The following is a 17,341-nucleotide window of genomic DNA, read 5'->3' as shown; positions in this document are numbered from 1 at the left end:
TTCACTACTGGCTGTAGCTTTATCAAAGGTGATGTTCCATAGTATGGGACATGTGTGTGTGTATAGTATATACATTTCCCACACTATATATAGTGTGGGAAATGTGTGTGAGTGTACAGTATATACAGTATAGTATGGGACATGTGTTTGTACAGTATATATTGTGTGGGACATGTGCGTGTATATAGTGTGGGGCATATGTGTGCTTGGGGGCTGTCTGTATGACAACACTGTAGATTTATGCACCTGATTCATTGTTTTGTAGCAATTTACAAGAACCACTGATTTGTGGGACTGACTGTGTGCATTGCAGTGTGTCAAATAATGTCTAGTGGTCATCGCCGTGTCGTGTATTATGTAATGGATACTAGGAATTAAGTGTTAAAAATTTTTCTATGGGGCTCACAAAGTTCTAGTTACGCCCCTGAGGGCCACCAAATGAATGCATATGGCTGCCTTTGCCATCAGGAAATACAAAACCCCTAATACGGCCGATTAGTAAATCTGCACTATTTACAATTCATATTTTCCCAAACATACAGTATGTCCAATGCCGGTCATATGCAGTCATAACTGACATCGGTCATATTCCTAGATCTTAGTTCATTTTCCCCAGTGTGTATAACACAACATATCCAAGGCCAGTGGTCATAGCAGACAGGTGATTTTCAGCATTTGTACCTTGCGACACACTAGATTTTAAAATTGCCAAGGCACACCATGAGATCCTCACATGGCAAAACACATTGGCCCCCACAGGAAAAAAAAAACTATTGGCCCCCATATATAAAGCAATCACACTGGTACCCACAGGTAATAAAAATAAAATACATTGGCCCTTTATATGAAAAGAAGAGACCAGTAAATAACAGTTGAACTGGTGGTGGCTGTAAACTGGTTTGGGCATCTCTAGATCTGGGGGCACACTTGAGAACAGCTCAAGGCACACTAGTGTGTCACGGCAAAGAGGTTGAAAAACAATGTAGTAGACTGCTACTTACCCAGTTAGTGATTTAATTAAGCCGGCTTGCCAATTACCTGACATGGTTTTAGTTCTGGTCAGAGCCAGATTAGGGGGGCCGTTTCTGAGGGCCCTCCCCTGAGCAGCACAATGCAGAGAGCTCAGGAACCAGCACAGTTCTCTGCAAAAAGGCTGAAGCTAAATTCTTATTCAAGCTCCAGCCTCTTATACAGAACATAAAGTTTTACAATGCTAACAAGGATTGGGCAAAAAAATATGCATCTGAAATCAACAGATTTCAACAGAATACTGGATTGGGCATGAAATACGATCGCAAAGTGGGTACTTACACCATATTATGATTTACTATTTTGAATAAGTAGGTGTAGTTTTGCAAGGGTTAATTGGTCTTAAGCAAAAAATTTGACACTTAGGGGGAAATTTACTAAGAATATGAATACGATATTTTGTATTCTTAATATGATTGAATACGACTGCATTTGGCTCAAACAGCCGTATGCAAATTTGTGTTCCACAGAGGAATTTACAAAGCAGTCAAATATGATGGTAAGTATTGTACAGTATAACACCAGGGGTCCCGCCATGTGTACCGGAAAATACTGTACTTGTGGGCCCACCCTGTAACATACAGTAAGTATTGTACCTGTACTTTAGTAATTAAGGCTGAAAAAAGATGTTAGTCCATCAAGTTCAACCTACTGTACTGGACAGTATCTACAGTAACTTGGAACTACTGTACTGACTTGAGTGAAACATATCTACAGTAGAGTATACAGTAGGATTCCCTTAGTGGCCAAAAATGTATCCAGTTTTGGTTTAAATTCATGAACAGTAGTTGCTGTAACCACCGCCACCGCCAATGACTTCCAGAATGTTACTGCTCTAATGGTGAAGAATCCTCTTCTTACACTAATTCAGTACGTAACTTATTTTCTCCAGCCTCAGTACAGTACATGGCCGCATGTCCTTAGTATACAGTGGGCCTGTTAGTGAACAAAGGCTTTTACAGTATTTGTACCGTATATCATCTGGGGTCCAACCATTTACTGCACTGTACAGTACAGTATGTTTACTGTATTTTGTCTTTTTTTTCTGTTGCTGCATCCAAAACCATCCCCACCACCCACATGATCCTCCATTCACACCACCGCCGCAGCAATTTACCTGCTCCACCCGGGCCATCGGCAGCTGGTAAGTACGGTACAGTACTCTCTGATTTCATCCTCACTGGGACAGAGATGGCAGGGTGACTCATAAACAATGGTGACACTGACAGGAAAAAGGCGCTACATGGTCCATACCACCCCCTCTCCTCCCAGCACTACAGCCGTGACACATCCGGATGCCACGGCCAGAATACTGTAGATTTTGGTAACCATAATTGTGGTTCAATTGTCACGGTTACACTACTAAACATGTGTCCTGTATACTGTACAGTACAGTACATTGCAAACTAACTTTTTCTGTGCTTTTCCGCAGTGCCCCCCACCGCTGCAGAAGCAGCGAACCCTCTCCCCCCAGGCCATTGACAGCTAGTAAGTACTGTACAGTACTCTGATTTCATCCTCTCTGGGACAGAGACGGTAGGGGTGACGCATAGACAATGGGGACACTGCCAGGAAACAGGGGCTACATGGTCCGTACTGTCCATACGACTTCCCCTCTCCTTTCAGCACGTCGGCCGTGACACATCCAGATGCCGCGGCCAGAATAGATTTCGGTAACCATAATTGTGTTGCAACTGTCAAAGTTACTGGACATTACTGAACATGTGTCCTGGATACTCTACAATACAATACTTTGCAAACTAACCTACAGTACGTATTTTTCCTTAGCTTTTTCACAGAAAACAGTGAAATGCTGCAGCAGCTGTGGCCAGTATTCCGCGGGATGGTGGGGCTCCTTTTTAGGGCTGTGGAGAACAGCCAAACTCCCCCCCCCCCCAATGACCCACTAGCTAGAGGTAAATCATACTGTACAATGCTTTGAGTACTGTACTGTACCTCTACACCATTCTGAAAAGTAGAGTTGTAGTAACTGTACCATAATACTGTCCCTTTTTACCCCCCTCCCCCCCCCCCCACACAGAATACTTCAGGAGGACCCTGACAAATATGCGGGCCATCTTCCACCAGCTGGTGGATGCATGTTTAGTGGCGCGTTCCGCCAGCTATAATTTTTTTTTGGGTTACAGAAAAAGTTTTAGATTTAAGAGTATTGTCTCTTTCTTTATTGACAGCAGATGATATGGGATACAATCAGTGGGGAAAGGGTAACATGGTACTGTACTGTAGAGTACCGAACAAAAAAGGTAACATCACAAACACACATGCACAACATCAATTTTTTATTTTTTTTTATTAATTTTTAAGGGGGAGGATAGGCTGGTCAATTACAGTACACTTTTATTGACAGCAGATGGATGACAAGGATACAGTCCAGTCAGTGTGGAAAAGGTAGCAAGGTACAGCACAGAACAATAAAAACAATGGTAGCATGAAACACATTTTTTTTTCCCTTTTTGTCTTTTTGGTACTTTTTTATCTTATTTGTTCGGGGTGGGGTGTAGGAACTACAGCACACACACACACACACACACACAAACACACACACACAGAAAACAGACCAGTGAAGAGAAATACTGTAGGGTGGGGTGAGGTGTTTTGGGGTGAGGTGTTTTTTTTTTTTAAATTCTGCTTTTGGGGGGGGGGGGGGGTACAGTAGTTTGGAACACTGATGCACACAGAGGACAGATCGGTGAAGTAAAATAGCAGATGATGGATGCACCGTGCCGCAATGGACTCAGCCACAACTGGAAATTAACACTTTTATTGACAGCAGAAGGATGAAAAGGGATACAGGCCAATCAGTGGGGAAAAGGTAACAAGGACACAGGCACAGAACAATAAAAACAATGGTAACATCACACAATTTTTTTGTTTTGTTTTTTGCTTTTTGTATTTTTGGTATTTTTATTTATTTAATTTAGTTTTTTGTATTTTTTTAATATTATTTTTGCTTTTTGCTGTTTTATGTTTGTATTTTTATTATGTTTCCAGGGGGAAAACAGTAAATTTTGTAAATTTGAGCATCTGAGTGAAACTTGCTCGCTAGTATCGAGTGAGGCATGTCTGTAAAGCACGTCCCCCTTCTTCCCTTAGCCTAGGACGCACTAGCGTAAGAAGATGCAGGAGCAGCTATGACCGTAGCCAGATAAAAGTTATGCCGTAATTTGCTCCATAGACCGTGGCTGCCATGAGGCTGCATGGCAGTGGCCGCCATTTTGTAAATTCGAGCGTCCGAGTGAAACTTGCTCGCTAGTATCGAGTGAGGCTTGTCCGTAAAGCACGTCCCCCTCCTCCCCTTAGCCTAGGAAGCACTAGCGTAATAAGATGCATGAGGAGCTATGACCGTAGCCAGATAAAAGTTATGCCGTAGTTTGCTCCATAGACCGTGGCTGCCACGAGGCTGCACGTCACTGGGCGCCATTTTGTAAATTTGAACGTCCGAGTGAAACTTGCTCGAGCAGTATCAAGTGAGGCTTGTCCTTAAAGCAAGTCCCCCCCTCCACTTAGCCTAGGATGCACTGTGTGAATTAGACGCAGAAGCATCTATGTGAATGAGACACAGAAGCATCTGTGTGAATGAGACGCAGAAGCGACTGAGTTCTGTACAGTATCTTCTTTTATAGATGCATTAGCAACTGAGTGCTGTACATCATTTTTTTTTTTTAAAGATTACATTTTGATTGAAGTTTAAAATTGTAATTTTTATTGAGAATAAGTCCATGTCTTCTCAAGCAGTATTTACAAATGTATTTTCTTCACACAGGAACGTGTACAGTACAGTTGGACAACATGCCTGTTATTATCAACAAAACTATGAGCAAGATAATTGCAAACATGAAAAAAGACAATAAAACTACCAACAGATCCAGGCTTGGCTGAAGGAAAGTGGAATTGTAGTCACTTTACAAACAGTGCGCTATCATGCTTTTGAGAGAACAACGCCTAGAAATGAAATATTTGCATGGTAAGATCAGTACTGTACAGTAAATTACTGTATTGTTTGTTAAACTGGCTAAAAGTACTGTCTTGACTATAAACTACAGTAGTATTAACCTTTGCTGTAATAATACTGTATAGTGAAAACCATAAAACTTTACTTTTCAGTCATTGCATTGTTCATTAATTCTTATTTATCAAACTGCAAAAAATTGTGGAGCAATTAACTCATGAGAATGATTAATTGACTGCTCGACAAGTCAAACACATCTTCAAAGCCGAGTGTGACTGTGACATATCACTCACCAGCATTCGAAAATGCATCAGAAAATGGGATGGACCTATGGAGCTACAAGGTAAGACTACTGTATACAATATAAAGTAGTAATGTGCACCTTTTCACATTTAATACCTGTACTTTACAAAGTACAGTAGAGTACTACTGAATAATGATGTACAGAATACAGTATTTCATTATATTTTTGTGCTGTTAACAGGATATCTCCCATTATTAGAGATGTGAACAAAGAGAAGAGAGTGGAACAGGCACGTCGTTGGATTGAGAGCGGTGAAACATTTCCGGATGTCATTTTCACAGATGAATCCTCAGTAGCATTCGAGAGGTTCTCACGAATGTCATTCCGTAAGCGGAACCATATCTCATTAAAGCCATGTCCAAAGCATCCATTGAAAATCCACGTATGGGGAGCCATATCACGATTAGGAGCTGGTCCCTTTTTAAGGTACAGTACTACTGTCTTTTTGATGCTGTGCCTGTGTTTGAAAGAAATACTATACACTACAATAACAATAGAATGAGGAGATTATTAATAAACAATACTGTATGTTGTTATGTGTTGTTATGTTGTTATGTTGTTATGATCATGGATAAACAATTCTTTAGAGAAAAAATAGTAGAGGGACGTATGTTGCCATTCGTGCGAAAACATCAACCATCTCATTACAGACTATTCCAGGATAATGATCCCAAACAATCTGCCTCCGCGAAATTCATGGAAGAGAAAGGCATCAATTGGGAACGCACACCACAAGAGTGAGTATTGCTTTAATATTGTACTTTAATGTTTTTCTAAAGTATTTTGTGTTTTAAAAGATTTTTCTTCTCTACAGTATAAAAAACATTATAAACATATTTTATTAACATACTTTACATTACTGTTTACTTTAGATCCCCGCACATGAATCCAATTGAAGCGGTACTGTACATCAGGAATAAGCCAACAACAAAACAGCAGCTGTTGGATGGGATCTGTAAATTTTGGACAGAAGTGCTGACACCGGACAACTGTAATAATTACATAAATCATCTGTATACAGAATTGCCTGTTATAGTTGAAAGAAATGGCCAATCCACTGGAATGTAGTACTGTACTCAGGGTGTTATTTATACAGTAAATTGGAAAGTACTGCATGTATTTCTAAAAATTACTACAGTATGTCATATCATGTGCTGTAAATAAAAGTGTTTATTTCAAGTGGAAAAAAACAACAAAACCATTTATTCTGTGGTTGTGGGATGTGTGAAGTTACCTTTTTTATTGTCCACCCCAACCTACTGTACAGTATTTCCCTTCACCGATCTGTTTTACTGTATGTGTGTGTGCTGTTCCTAGATCCCCCCACCAAATCAAAAATATATATACAGTATAAAAAAATAGTACAGTAAATACATAAAAAGTTGTGTGTGATGTTACCATTCTTTTATTGTTCTGTACTGTACCTTGTTACCTTTTCCCCACTGATTGTGTTGTAATCCTTTATCATCGATCCATGCTCAATAAAAGTGTTTATTTCCAGTTGCGGCTAAGTCCATGCACGGTGCATCTGCTATTTTCCTTCACCGATTGTGGACTTGGGGGGTGCACCAATTTGAGCAATCAGTAACATGGTAGCAACTAATATACTGTATGATCCATCACGTACATTACCTATCGGACGGGGGTAGAGCCCAAAAATAAATATGTAGAAGTGCGAGTTTGGGTAGGGGATGTACTGTACAGTATAAAGTAACCTACAGTAGGACATCAGATACAGTATGAGGGTGAAAACCATTGTCCAGAGGAGGGCGAGGGTAGGGCAGGACCAGAAGACTTGAATTAGGGAGCCAACACCACCACAGTTGCACCAGCACATATATGAGTGAGATGGCCAGATTGAGTGACGCCTGGCAGGGGTGAGGTACAACCAATGAAGGAGTTTATACAGTAGAAATGTTCGATATGGGATATGCATTTTGACACATGGAAACAATTATAGAACACTCCTTGCCACTCTTTATTTCATATCGAACAGGAGAGATCAGATTCCCACTTCACTAAGGCGTTCAATATCTGGGATGATACAATGCCAGAATACCACTTACTGATTCCCCCTTTACTATAATTTCTATAGAGTAAATCTCGGAGGTACAGTATTTTCGGGTTACATAAGTTGTAACATGTGCAGAGAAAGTTAAATTTGGGTGGGGTGTTTTGAAACTGAAATCTAAATTGCAGTGAAAAATAATGCAGCCAGTACAGTATTTACCCTGCACAGAAACCCAAATCTAACTGCACATGTTACTTCTGCCCCATCTGCAGTGCACATGGTTTTGCCCATTTTCCAAACAAATTTGTACTGCAATCAGATCTAAATAAAGGCCCATACAGTATTTTCCGTGTGTGTTGCTGTACCTAGACCCCCACCCCAAACAAATATAAACATAGAAACATAGAAAAAGCCAACAAAAAAATGTGTGATGTTAACTTTTTTATTGTTCTGTACTGCACCTTGTTACTGTACCTTTTCCCCACTGATTGTACTGTATTCCATATCATCCATCTGCTGTCAATAAAGGTGTTTCTTTCCAGTAGCATACATTAAGCAAGGTAATATATTAGGCCATACAGTAAAAATTACAAAGACACACCGGAGTAACAAAATACATTTTTAATAAGACATCAGTGCACTGACAGGGATGTTTGGTTCTACAGTTAGGGTGACCAACTCATCCCTTTAATCCGGGACACATATTAATTACATAGGTTCTGTGGCAGTTTAAAACCAGGTGAAATGGAGTCTTGAGGTGTAGCAGTTTAAAACCAGGTGAAAGCCAGCCACAGAACCTGTGTTATTAATATGTGTCCCGGATTAAAGGGATGAGTTGGTCACCCTATCTACAGTGTATGAGGATATATTAGGTTCCATATGTAATAGTGTCCAAGTTCACCGGTGGTGCGTGGTGCCGGCTGAACTTGGACTTTTTTTTTTAAGCGGCAATCACTTCCAAGACAAGACCATGCCTTGTTAATGATTTCTTCTTGAAGAAAACCATCCCCGTTCACCCGATAACCCTCACCTCTGGGAACTGAGATGCTTCTATATATACTGCTACTGTATTTCTTTATTAATGCCTGAAAATAACATTGTTCATGTTCAAATTCATACATATGTGAAATAATTGAAAGAATAGGACAGGCATAGATATCTGAATTACTGTATAACCTATACAGTTATACACTGAAACCAAATGTATTTATTTGTTGACACAAATATACCGTATTTTAGAATCTGCTTTTACAAATATGTTTCTGAGACCTTGTAAAAAGTGACATTTCAAATAAAACCTGTGATTTTTCTCTATTCATATACTTTCCAAATAAAAAAAAAAGGGCTTCTGTTTCCTCAGTTTTCTGTAGTGATGCCCATCAACTGAAATGTAATACTATACTGTATTATTGAAGAAATGTATGACGTGCAATCTGAGCCTCTACAAAGTAAAGGCCCCCATACACTAGCCGATTTTGGTCCGATTTAGGCCAGATCAGTCGGATCTGGGCGAAATCGGACCAAAATCGGCTACTTTTGATGTCCCCTCAGATCCGATGCGCGGTCCCGTGCGCATCGGATCTGCGTCGGGTGGTCGGACCTGCTGCACGTCCGACCACCCGACTTGGGACCTTTAGCTGGCGGTGAGTGCTGACCTGGGGGCGGTGTGGTCAGCAGCAGGGCTCATCAGGGGGACGCCGGAGCGGGGAGCGTGTCCTGACGCTGTAACTAGCCGGCGGCGCCTGTGTGTGATGATCTGGCCGGGCGGCGGGCGCTGTGATCATTCACATATATCATTCATTCAGCAGCGCTGCGGGACGGACGGGGCCGGGCAGTGGCGGGTATTATATTTTTAAAACACCTGTCAAATGACTAGCCGTTCTCTGATTGGCTGAGAGCTCTCAGCCAATGACTGACCGTTGGCTGAGAGCTCTCAGCCAATCAGAGAACGGCTAGTCATTTGACAGGTGTTTTAAAAATATAATACCCGCCACTGCCCGGCCCCGTCCGTCCCGCAGCGCTGCTGAATGAATGATATATGTGAATGATCACAGCGCCCGCCGCCCGGCCAGATCATCACACACAGGCGCCGCCGGCTAGTTACAGCGTCAGGACACGCTCCCCGCTCCGGCGTCCCCCTGATGAGCCCTGCTGCTGACCACACCGCCCCCAGGTCAGCACTCAGTACCCCCGCTGCCCGCCCCACTGCTGCCCCTGATCACCACCGGCCCCCATGCCCCTCACCGCCCGCTGCAGCTCCCCGTACATGTGATAAATCGCAAGCGATTTATCACATGTAAAATTTGGCTCATCAAGTGCCAAATTGTATTTGAGCCTCCCGGGGAGCTGCCGGGCGGCTCACAGGAGTATTGGGTCCGACTTGTCCTAAGGACAAGTCGGCCTAATGTATGGGGGCCTTAAGTGTTTGATCTTACAGACATCTGCTAGTTGTATGTATGTTCTAGATGCTTTGCTTTAATCCCGAAATTACTAGTTCTGATTTTAATTTGTGTATGTTCTTCAGTTTGAATTACTTGCACACATGGGAAAGTAAGAATGATATACTATATGATTACTTTTTATACTAACTTTGGTTTAAAAATGTAGACATTTTGGGATATTATCATGCTTACAAATGAAGATGTACATACAGTATAATACAACATATCTAGTTATATTTTACTGGAATAAGTAGTAACTTTAATAATCAAAGAGGATTGATAAAACATTTTTATAAAGTTTTGCCTTCCAATGCCAGCATTAAATAAACCATACAAATGTATGTAAATTACAAATAGACTTATTTTCCATCAAACACATATTAATAAAGTGGATTAAGTGATATCATTTCTAAATAAATAGAAGAATACTGTATGGGCTTAGATACAATTATTTATATTAAAGGGCAACTTATTAAAATTTAAAGTGGCAGCTTTAAAAGATAAAACAATATATATAAAGCTCATAAATAGCCACTGGAATATAGAGTCTCATAGAAACACTGCAGCAGTTATAAAGTTCAAATAAGGGACAAACATCCACTGCCAGTCAGTCAGTTTGGAATGGCAGTTGGTGGCAGTTGCTGTGCCTTCCCTATTTGAATTTTGAACTCTGCTGCAGCCGCCACCTCTGGAACCCCTAGTTGTAATTCTGATGTGACTGTTGATTTTAAAGCCTGAACACTTTCCGAATTTCTTGATACTCTCTATACCCCCTATACTGTAATCTCTATATTCTCTTTAAGTGGGGGATTATAGAAACAACAGCATATTGTCAGTGTGACCGGATACCTGCCCTGACCTCTAGCTATGCACTTCAGGTCCACAGATGCCAGTTTATGGTCTCACAGGACCTGGCCGATAGGAGATTCCCTGTTACCGCCTGTTCCTGACTCCACCCACTATGCAGTGGGTGGGGATATCACTGCCACACCAGACTCCTTCCATGCGGCATCTGAAACCATGGATACCTCCTCAGGTCCACATGCTAGCACCTGATTACTACCTGCTAGGGTGTATGCATCGACGGGCTGCTGATACCCCCCCAACTGGCATCAGCTGGTCCCAACTGGTCACAGACCAGGCCTATGCGAAGGTAGCTAGCCGAGTGCTGCTTGAAGATGCTGAATACTTTACCCAGTACAGGAGGAGAATGGGATTATTGCAGTAATCCTGTTGGTCGCATGATAAAAATGGTCATCTTGTGGCAAAAGGTTTTTATTTGCTCAATATTCTGAAAAGAACTCTTCTATCTCTAGGAGGAAACAGTATACAGAAGATGTTACAGCATCCAGATACAGGTAGAAGTAGAAATGTACAGGTAAAACTCTGAGTCTCCAGCCACACTCAGTGAATAATGCCACATACAAATCTGTCTCATAGATTTATATGCCTTGAAGTAAGGGAAATTGGCAGGGGTGTAACTAGAACTTTGTGAGCCCTCGCCATTGATGCTGAAGCTGGATTTCCAAAGGCTGGCATGCCAGCTGAAAGGATGTGGGTGGGTTAGTGTTCGGCCAGGAGGATGAGGGTTAGGCTAAGGCACTAGTGGGTGACTTAGGGTTAGGCTTCGTGTGGGAGGTGGGCTAGAGAGCAGGAGAAGCAACACCACTGAAGAATATACAGTAGTTAACAATATCGTTCAGTGTGTATGTGCTATGTCGTTCACCTGGGAGCACCACCAGGCTGTGAGTCGCATAGTACCCAGCTTTACAGTACGCCACACAGGATCAGTGGCTACAGGGGTGCACACTACGGGGGGTGGCTGGAGGCTGGCTATCATTTTTCAGGCGCTGACTGTGACACTTACAAGTTAATTTAGGCTAACTGTGGCCTCATAAATGAAGCGCTGTTAGCCCAAAAATATAATTATAATTATTTTACCACAGAACTAAATCAAAATATTAATTAAACATGGCTGGTATTTATATATACATATAAATTACTAAAACATAGAAATAATAGATTCTTAAATAGTACACCTAAGGGACTTTATACCGCTACAATCAGTGCCAGATTAAGGTCTAAATGGGCCTGGAGCTGAAAATGATTAAGGACCTATTATGTGCAATAATAGGGGTTGTGGCCAGCACCTAATAATGTGGGGTGGGGTGGGGGGGGGGGCGTGACCAGTGTTCTGGTTGGGTGGCCTGCTCATGGGTGTGTCTATAGTTGTGTAAATACTTTCAACTAGTTATAAATATAATTAGTCTGCTGCTGGATGCGATTAGAGCTATTCAAGGTGCTGAAATTGTGCAGGGTTTTACCCTGGTTTTTTTTATGTGGACGCATTGTCACGTCCATTTTTTAATGGTCCGGTGAGACTTGAGTCATCCATTTTTTTGGCTAACATTGATTTTTGACTGGCATTTGGAGGTTGGTTTCCATCTTGAGGCATTGACAAGTCTGCATTTCCTATAGGACACTTCAATTTCCAATCATGGGATCTCTAAAAGAATGTGATTTGCACCTTTTGAATTATTAGCTTTATTGGTGTTTATAAAAACCCCAGTTGAAGTTTTTAAGAAGAAATGCAAAGGGTCACATCCTTTTTGAAAGAAAGAAAGAAATGGATGCAAATTATGAAGTCTAAGTGAAGATTTTTAACAAAATTGATATTGTTTTTACCAACTATTGTACTTATTGTGTCATATCCAAATGTAATTATCATTGTATAACATACCAAGAAATATCATTGTACAGGACCACAAGATTTCAGTTGCCCGCCCTGCCCCTAAACCAACCCAACCACACCACTTCAAGGTAGCACTCTAGAGAGAGATAGCCAGTGAACTGTAAAAGAGTTATCTAACACTTGCAGAAGGAGCCAGGCTCATCAACTCTGCTCCCATCGTGCCAACTGCCACCCCATGCTGCTGAATGTGGCACTCGTGCATTGGAGACGCTCGTGCACCCCATTCCTGGCATTGGAAGCATGAGCATCTGAGATACTCAAGTGTTCAAGTGCGCGCCACAAGCCAGCCACTAGATATGGGCTGGCAAAGCACTGGCAACAATAAGAATGGCCCCATCTGTATCTAACACTTTAACACTTTACTTGCTTTTACTAATGTAGGAAATGACCATCTTATGGCCAAATCCAAAAGCCACCACTCTGTTAGCATTATCCACAACCACTTATGACACTGTGGACTACCCTTCATCCCACATACTGTCTCCTTCACTACCTCAGGGCCAGATATACTAAGCTTGAAAAGTGAGAGTGATAACCAACCAGCCAATCAGCTGCTAACCACCATGTAACAGGTTGTGTTTGAAAAATGATAGACAGGAGCTGATTGGTTGGTTGTTTATCACTCTCCATTTTATCACTTTTTAAGGTTTAGTAAATCTTGCCCTCAGTATGCAGGACTCTGGCCTCACCTGCCTTTCCCATTACCGCTTGCATTCTTTCTTGAACTACTCTCATACAGTATCTCCATTTCCACCAAACATCCAATTCCATTAGTCATCCCACATGGTTCTTTTCTTTTGACCTCTACTATTCTCCCTTTGTCAAAACCTCTATATATGAGATAATCAGCTCCTGAGGGAACAGATGCAATAAGCTTCAAAATTGATAAAATGGAGAGTGGTAAACAACCAAACAATTAGCTCCTGCCTGACATTTTTCAAACACAGTCTCTAACATGGCAGGTAGGAGCTGATTGGCTGACTGTTTATCACTCTCTATTTTATCACTGTTGAAGCTTAGTGCATCTGGCCCTTGGCCTCCAGTATCATCTCTATGCTAATGACATTTGCAGTATCTCTCCTCTCCTGACCTTCATACTCCTTTTACACCGCTGAAAAACCCTGGGTCTTCGGCGGGTCAAACCCGGGTCAGCGGTGGTGTAAATGGGACATGCCATGTCCTTTACACAGGACCTCTACCCAGGTCCTGACCTGGGTAGAACATGGCTAGGACTTGGGTAGAGGACGGTGTAAATTGGTATGCCAGGTCATCCGACCCGGCTCCCATTTACATCAATGGGGGACGTGCAACCTGCGGACTGCAGCATCCGCAGGTTGGACGGGGAGGCACAGACAGCCTGCTCTGCTGTCTGCTATACTCTGCAGACAGCAGCGGCAGCAGAGGAGGTGATTGGATGCCTGTGTGCGGCATCCATTCACTTCCCGGACAAGGGCTGTGGGGTGCACGGGGGTTGGGGGCAGCCCAGCAGATTACCTTAGTGCTGGGCTTGCCCCCAGCGCAGCTGTCTGGGTCCTGGCGGCGGCAATCGGTGCTTGGAGATAATGTGATCTACATCCGGCGGCTCATGCACCGCCTGTGCCGGGAGGGGGGAGCACTGGTGTAAAAGGTACCAAACGCCGGGGCAGACCCGGCTTGAAGCTGGGTCCAAAAACCTGGGTGCGACCCGATGTTTTGGTATAAAAGGGGTATCATTCTTAATGCATTGCTCTTCTTCAAACCACATATTCAGTGCCTTTCACAGTCCTGCCATTTCCAGCTAAAGAATATCTCCAGGATCAGAGCTTTTTTGCACCCTGTAGGCAACAAGGACCCTCATGTCTCTCTGGCCACCTACTGTATATGTAGACTACTGTAATCTCCTCTTCAGTTCTCCCTGCCTCCCACTTCACTCCACTCAAATCTGTCCATATTGCTTCCCAGTTTATCTTCCCCTCTAAACACACTATGGGCCTGATTCTGGTTCACTTGCAAAATTAAATTCTCTCTTTAATGGACAAAGTCATGTGCACTGCGGGTGGGGCAGATGTAAAATATGCAGAGAGAATACGATTTGGGTGAGTTATTTTGTTTATGTGGAGGGTAAATACTGGCTGCTTTATTTGTACACTGCAATATAGATCTCACTTTGAAGTACAAACCCCACCCAAATCTAACTCTTTCTGCACATGTTACATCTGCCCCACCTGCATTGCACATGGTTTTATCCTTTTGAGAGAGAAATTGCTTTTGCGAATGAACCAGTATCAGGCCCAATGTCTGCATCCCTTCTCCTGCAAGCCCTATACGGATGACACCTCCCATTTAAAACCTAATTCTAGGTCCAGTACTGTCAGAGTCCGGCGCGGTGCCAGGCCCGGCACCGGCTACTCACCCCTCCGCGTTCACCGGTCCTGGCGCCGTGATAGTGCAGGGCTGGCTGGATGCGGGCGGCGGGTGGTCCGGAGGCTCCCCAGTCTGTCGGCGGGTCCGGCAGCAGCACAGACGCCGGCTCCCGGGGCTGGGCGCCGCCATGTTGGCCAGGTCAAGTGACCAGCATTCAGTACATCTATTTGGTATCTTTCTCCCCACTAGGGGGCCGGACCTTGCTGGGGCTGAGGTATAAGTTCCAGGAGGCTTTTAGCCTCAGTGCTGGAACAACTCGTCAGCTGTCAGCATCTCTCTGCAGCTCCACTGGTCGTGTGTGATTCTGCTGAACCTGCTCTCCTGTCACACGTAGCCGCGACGGAGCGCGGCGGGTACAGTACTCACCCGTCCGCGCCCGCCGCCGGCTAGCGTGTACAGGCTCCAGTCTGCGGTTTGCAGATGGCGGCAGCTCTGGGTAGGGATGGCAGCAGGGGAGCTTCGGGTAGCGGCGTCCTTGCAGTTAGCGGCGCCGGGAGGCCGGCGTCGCCATCTTGGTTGAGGGCAGGAGGCGGATTGGCCCAGAGTGGAGGTTCCCTCCTCATCCTACGCTGACAGCCAATGGCAGCCACCCCCTGGGGATATAGGGGATCTGCCTAGGCTGTTCAGTGTCAGTGCAATGAGTCTTTGGAGTCATTCACAACTCCTAGCTGATTCCCGGATCCTGGCTCTTTCTCTCCTGACTCTGGTGCCTTGCTCCCTGCATCTTTATACAAGGAAGTTTTTCTCCTGACACCAATGCCGCAAGTCCTACCTAGTGCTTGTCCCTGCTTGTGTCCCAGAATTACCCTGCACAGCATTCCGCTGCCCTCCTTCATACAACTCATTAATTCCATCCATCATCTTTCAGTCATCCGGATCCATTTCTTCCGTCATCAAATCAACCTCTTTCCGGATCTTCCTCTATGTACTCTGGCTCACCAAGTATACGTTTCCAGATTTACCTGCCCGTTATTAGAATTGTGCTGGACTCTATTTAATTTATCCCAACTGTCACTTAAAGAAGTATTTGAGTGAAGTTTATCATTTATGAAATCTGTTATTAAACCTGCACGTTTCAATCCTACTCCTCCTGGTCCGTCTCCGGCTTCTGTGCACCACACGACTCCATCCAGCCCTTTAGCCGTGACATCTCCTGTCAGATCCAGCTCTCCCGTTTCAAGCTCTGATCCTGTTCCTGCTCCTGTGTGTCCTATAGTCTGTTCCTCCCTGTCATCCCAGTACTTCAATCCCATCGTCATCTCCAGTAGCCGTGTCGGCAGTCTTCTGTTACAAGCCTCGCCTTTTTGGACAAGTTGTCACTTTACTTTAAACCAAGTTTGGTCCTTTTCAGTTCTCGTTTATTCTTCAAGCCAAGTGAGCCGTTTTCAGTTACAGTTGCCACTCCGGTCAAGTCGTCAGTTCCTCCGTCAGCATTCTCCAGTTTACGTCATCCACTTCTCATTTATTGCCTCAATCATCCCGGTACTCCCTAGACCTCCCTCCTCCTTTCCCGATCCCTAACCCGAGCGGCTCATTCCGCCTGCTCCATCTAGGGCATCCGTGGGTGCTCCGAGTGAGGGGCCGCGACCTGCTGTCCAGACGAAAACCAAACTTCCTTGCGGGGGTCCCTGGAGAAGACCGCTGGGCAGTTAGACTCTGCGCCCTCGCTTTGGAGTATTCGCCAAAACCCACTGTCCAAAATATATGCAGAGATCGTACATCCAACCTGCCAAGTTCCAAGGGCGTCCCGCCCCAACCTCGCCTGAATCAGAACCTGAGGTGGGTCCTCAAGATCCTTCGGCCGTGATAAGTACTTTATCAAAGTCTTTCAGTTCTCATCTTCACCCATCCTCTTACTGTTCCATGCTCACTGTCTAGCATCTGTGTCAGCCCTGTTTGCGTGCCCCTTTCTTCAAATTCTGACCATAAATGTTTTCCTTTATCTGCTTTGTTCCCCTTAACTTATACATTAATCTTCTGCTCATTGCTAACAAAAGCACCTAACCATTGTGTTCGTCCGACCTGCTGCTATTCAGGGTCAGACTGCTGCATGAATGGCCCACCAGGGGGAAGTTAGTGGTTAAGGCCTATGGGTCTGATTCTGACCTGCTTGCGATTTTTGTAGCATGCGTCCGACAGAAGGCAGCGAGTGAAAGCTAGTCATCAGGGGCATCCTTCTTTCCACGACCTTTGCAGCACCAAGTGAGCCTAGACTTACTCAGCGCTGCAAGCAGGGCAGCAAATCATTTGATGGTATGCTTTCGCAGCTGTGCACAGATGCGGGGGCTGGGTTGCGAACACTCCTCATTGCATTGCGGGGGCTGGGCAAAAATGATGTGATCACTCTAGACACACCCCCAATAAATATGGCAGCCTGTCCATGGCTCCACTCCCGAACTGCCTCTTTTTTGCTCTCTGAGATGGCCCCACC

Source organism: Crinia signifera, chromosome 1 (assembly GCF_055691185.1).
Source record: "Crinia signifera chromosome 1, ASM5569118v1, whole genome shotgun sequence".
Taxonomy (NCBI): domain Eukaryota; kingdom Metazoa; phylum Chordata; class Amphibia; order Anura; family Myobatrachidae; genus Crinia; species Crinia signifera.
Note: the sequence above shows the minus strand (reverse complement) of the source record.